Source organism: Festucalex cinctus, chromosome 6 (assembly GCF_051991245.1).
Source record: "Festucalex cinctus isolate MCC-2025b chromosome 6, RoL_Fcin_1.0, whole genome shotgun sequence".
NCBI lineage: Eukaryota > Metazoa > Chordata > Actinopteri > Syngnathiformes > Syngnathidae > Festucalex > Festucalex cinctus.
Genome location: NC_135416.1, coordinates 27,732,524 through 27,738,129, shown reverse-complemented (window position 1 = coordinate 27,738,129; position 5,606 = coordinate 27,732,524). Strand labels below are relative to the sequence as shown.

Here is a 5,606-nt window from a genome sequence, read left to right as displayed (position 1 = left end):
AATTTATAACCTCGGGATGCTGAACATAGCATGACTAAGCACAGATGAGTGTGTTCCAGTCAGTCCGTACCAAAGTTTGAACTGCTGAGTTCTAAATGTCTGGTGCTTACTTCCTCTTCTCAGTTCCTCTTAAAACTGCGACCTTAACAGCTTTGCAAAACCCATTTGTTGACAAGGTCCAATTTTCTATGCAGACAAAACATTCATGACTTTAAAATAAACTGTACTTCCCATTTGTGAATAAAATCCCTTCAAAGCTTTTTACTCATAATGCCCCACACCAATACTGATTAATATGCACATAAAACTCAAACCACACTCAAATAAAATACATGTTATGTCAAAACCACGTTTCTTGCAATCTCATGGCGACATGTCAAAAAGCCTTTACTCCCGCACTCCATTTAAGTATGTGCTTTGACATGTGAGCGTGTTGTGTGTGCAAAGTGTGTGCAATTGTGTTACCGTAAATGGATATGTATATATGTGTTTTATGCTGGCTGCAAGTATATTTACCAATTATGGGGCATGTTTAAACGCTAATGAAGTTGACAACCACACCAAAGACATTTCAGACCAGTGTTGTGTGACATACCAGATTTGTGTGACATAGCGATTATCTCAAACAATCATTCCATCGTTGCATTCATTTGTTAATACATGGCACAGGTTCACATTATACCTGTTAGTGACATCATCTATATTTTAACTTTCGGTGACATCCGCTCAGCCCTCAGCCCGTGTTACTCGTCACAACTTATAAAATGATGTGACAGTGCTAGCTAAAGATTAGTCTGTGTTGTCAAGAGAGGTTGTTCTTTATAAAATGGTGGTGGTGGGTTTAAGTGAGACAAATGCCATGGGGCAAAGTAAGACGGTGTCTCATTTTTCCCCTTTTCATACATGATTTCACTTTTCATTCATGTTTTGTTTTTCATGTCAGAAACAGTTTTTAAAAAAGCCATCATGCCAAGGAAACACAACAGGAAGACAACCTGGGGCAATACCTCCCTTGAAGAGATGAAAATTGCAGCCACAGAGGTCAAGGAGGGAAATAAGTCTTTAAGAGCAGTTTCAAGGGATCGAATTATTGACAAGTCAAGTCTCCTAAGATTCATAAAGAAAAAGGAGAAAGGGGATGTGAAATCAGTAGCTTGGGGTGCAGTGGCTCAGGCAAAGAGAATTTTCACTGATGAGATGGAGGAAGAACTTTCCAAACACCTGAAAGAACTTGCTGAACAGTTCCATGGCCTCTCTCCAGCTAAGTGTCGTCAACTTGCATTTGAATATGCAGAAAGAAACAATGTTGTTATCCCTCCTAATTGGAAGGAGGTGCAGTGTGCAGGTAGGTCAGAGTGTGCAAAAGATCATATGATTTAGTACAATAAGTTAACTAAGCTGATCTTCCCAAAGAGGCTAACTCTTTTACTAATGGATTGTCTATAGGTCAAGAATGGTTTCGGAGCTTCCTAGCACGTCGCCATCTTTCTGTCCGAACTCCAGAAGCAACATCCCTTGGAAGGGCCACTGCGTTCAACAAAACAACCGTTGGGGAGTTCTTTGATAACCTGGCAGTAGTCATGGACAGGTAACATAATTATTTTTTAATTGCAAATATTTTATTAAGGCTTTATCTCTGAGATTAAGTTTGAATTCTTATCTATTTCTCTCTTTTTCTCCACTCTTTACAGGCATAAATTTGCCCCACACAAAATTTTTAATGTGGATGAAACAGGTGTCTATACAGTACAAAAAGAAACCAATCAAGAAGAAAATCATTTATAGCAGCTCTGAGGCGAGTGATGTTCCTGTGCCACTTGAAACATCTGATGATGAAAGATCTGACCCTGAGAGTGGTCAACCAGAAAGCACAGATCTGTCAGTGGGTGACTTTGTCATTGTCAATTTTGCAACCAAACTCAGGAATGTCCGTTACATTGGCATGGTTGAGAAAGTTGACGGTGATGAAATACTCACACAATTTCTCAGAAGAACCCAGGGAAACAGGAAAGTGTGGGAGAGACCCATCTTTGCGATAAAGGAAAATGATGTTGCACATGTTCCTAAAAGCGATGTTGTGAGGAAGCTGCCACAACCTACAAGGCCTGGAGGAACCACACGAAGAGAGCAACTCTTCAGCTTTCCGTGCAACCTTCAGGGTTGGAATGTAGAATAGGTTTTGCAATAGTGTCAGATGTCCTCGTCTGAGTTCTACTCCTGTTTTCTGAGTCACAGGCTGCTCTACTTCTTTCAGTTTGTTCTTCTCCCTGATTTTCAGACCAGAGATAGCTCTAAGGGTCCCGAGTTCTGATCCCAACTGTAAAAATGGTTCTTCCTCTTGTTTGATTGTTAAATAAAACATTTTGAATATTTTTGTTACAGTATTTGTTTTTGTTCAGTTACCTTCAAATGTTTAGGGAATAATGGCTTAATTGACCAGTGTCCATGATTTTTAAATTATTCCAACATTAATTCCGGAATCAGTGGTTGTTTAACTAGTTATTAGGATTCTGACTTTTACAACAGGTGTTGTTAGGCTTGATTCAGAGTGAAAAAAGGAAGTGGATCATTTTACCCCAAGCAGGATCAATTTACCCCACTGAAATTTGGGTTTTGTCTTAGTTTACCCCGTAGCTGGGGTAAAATGAGACACTTTACCACTTTTTTTTTTAAACAATTATATTTTCACTGTCTTTAGTCCTACATGCATTCTGATAATTTCTATTCTTAGTAAACATCCTAAATTAATGGAAAATGTGTTAATTTTATTGATACATCACTTAAACCTGCTTAGATCGGTAGAAATGTAAAAAATGTCTCACATTACCTCACTCTCCCCTACTGAGTTCACTGTTACAACAACTGTATTATTTTGTATTTTTTCTTCAGTGTTGTATCAACCATAATCACACTTTGTGTTTATTCCAGATGTGGAAGTGTTGAAACCATTGGTAACAATTATTAAATGTGTAATTAATAAACCTTAATAATTAATGTGCCTTAATAAAGAATTGTTCTCGCTTTAGCTGCAGAACGCTGGTTAACTGTTTTTAAAGGCTTAATAATGCATTTACAAACATTTATAAGCCTTAATAATTCATTGTTCTCACTTTAGATCCAGTAGTTGCAGAAATCTTATTAAGTGTTTATTAAAAGCTTAATAATGCATCTATAAAGATTTATTAGTCTTCATAAGACACTGTTCTTGCTTTATATCCAGTAGCTGCAAGAAGCTCAGTTAAGTGTTTCGTATAACTGTTATAATCCCATTATTAACACTGTAGACTATTAAACAAATAATAGTTTTAATAACCATCATATAAAGGACTTATTAACACTTATTAATTCTACCTAACTCTTATTAATGCTTATTAATAGGACCTTAACCCCATTATTAACACTAATGTAGATTATTAAACACATAATAATTTTAATAAGCATCATATAAATGACTTATTAACACTTCTTCATTCTTACTAACTCTTATTAATGCTTATTAATAGGACCTTAATATAAAGCGTTACAGATTTTTCTTCTAAAAACGAGATGATGTGCACATTAGTTTGTTTCTAAATGGATTGGGCAGAATATTTGGTTTTGCAAAAACAGCATGTCAGTGTCAGTGTCAGCTTATAATTTAGTGCAGGTTGTGAGTTCACAAGTGTCTCAGCAGCCCACATACTACAGCAGTCCTGGTTTTTGTTTTTTTTTGTTTTTTGTTTTTCATTTTATAAATTATATCATCACACTACACACATGAACTCCACTTTTAAAGATGGCCATTTTTTTGGTGTTCACACAAAAATGCCAAAGTTGTTTTGCAAAATCTGAAAAACATTTGCCACATTTTGTTCTGTTTTGTTTTCCACTTAAAATGTTATGTAAATGGCCCCATAAACTCAGCGTTGGTTTGTTAGTGCTATGCAAAAACTATTGAAATACAATAATCAAAATATAATATAAGGACAGATGGTGATGGTGCGTGTCAATAGAAATCTTATCTAACCTGAAAATACCACTGATGTAGGAATTACAATACGTTTCCTCGCTACTTTCCAGATTTATCTTTTGAGTCTGTGAAGTAGTCAACAGGCAACAGTGGACCACAGAATCATTTTAGCTATCTGCACTAGCCTATTAGAATGTAACACATGCACCACTGATACTGCAAGTCCCAGAATGCACTACAATAATTGGTGTCCCATGCTGCTTTGTTCTTGTGACTCATTTAGTTCATTTGATTCATGTTTAAATAATCATGATGTGCTGAATACATACTTGGAATACATGTTGACATGTACTTTTGTTCTCAAAATTGTGTCATGAATGTAAAGTCACACAGTCTGCTTCACTATTACCATCCATCCATCCATTTTCTTGACCGCTTATTCCTCACAAGGGTCGCGGGAGCTGCTGGCGCCTATCTCAGCTGGCTCTGGGCAGTAGGCGGGGGACACCCTGGACTGGTTGCCAACCAATCGCAGGGCACACAGAGACGAACAACCATCCACACTCACAAGCACACCTAGGGACAATTCGGAGCACCCAATTAACCTGTCATGCATGTCTTTGGAATGTGGGAGGAGACCGGAGTACCCGGAGAAGACCCACGCGGGCACGGGGAGAACATGCAAACTCACTATTACCATGTACCAGAATTTGTAAGAGAGTCAGTTGAGTATAGGATGCACATTTACACTTGGTAAGTGACATGTTACAACAATATGTCCTCCATCAATGAGGTACACTACTAACTAATGGACAGCTGGACAAACAATAGTCAAAAGTGGAAAAATATGAGTTTTTGTTTTGTCTGAGAAATCAGCCTCTCTTCTGAGTGCAATTTATGCCTGTGTTTTTAAAAGAATTGTGGTCAAAACCAGAAATTTGCGCTTTCGTGAAGATGACAGACCATATAATATCTACGTTTTGTGGGACATATGTGAACAAGGCCTATAACTGTGCTTTTCAATTTATGCTATCAGATTTATTTATGCTGCTTAATTAGCACACCCCAAGGTTGTTAGAATAAATGATGATGCAAATACATACTGATGATAATAATAATAATAATAATAATAATAATAATAATAATAAAAGGTTTATCTTAAATATGGACACATTGTTGTGTTTGATGATATCAGCCCAAGTTGAAATTGCACTATATTGGACTCTATGAGCCATATACTGGTGAGTGCTTTATCCACATAAGTAAGGCGGTAATAAATAGTCTAATCTTGTTATGAACAGCATGTAGACAGACAAGCACACACATGCACCCCTCACTCTCATTCTCGCTGTCCCTGTGGCCAAAAAGGCATCTGCTGCTCAGGCTGATGTCATCTGAAGATAATAAGCAGGCCCAGCATGGCAGCGGTCCACAGCCGGAGCCTCAGACCTCCTCTAGGCTGCATGTGCTTGCTACGATCTGGCAAGCTACATCTGGGAAAGCAGGTAAACAAGATAGTGTTGTGCAAAGTAAAGCCCTCTGGGCTTGGGGGAATCAACACTTGAACAACTTGACTCATTTTTTTCGGTAGCTGTTTGCAGTATATAGCCGATGCAGTTTCTCCTCAAGCTTTATGCCCCTCCCCGAAAGCACTGAC

At 37.8% G+C, this 5,606-nt stretch overlaps 1 long non-coding RNA gene across 1 annotated transcript; it reads left to right on the top strand.

Annotated features, from left to right (window-relative positions):
- The first annotated feature begins 1,095 nt into the window (after positions 1-1,095).
- On the top strand, positions 1,096-2,254 carry LOC144021254 (uncharacterized). The gene is made up of 3 exons (XR_013284086.1): positions 1,096-1,345; positions 1,447-1,588; positions 1,692-2,254. It is a non-coding gene; the product is annotated as an uncharacterized LOC144021254 (long non-coding RNA).
- Positions 2,255-5,606: the final 3,352 nt, after the last annotated feature.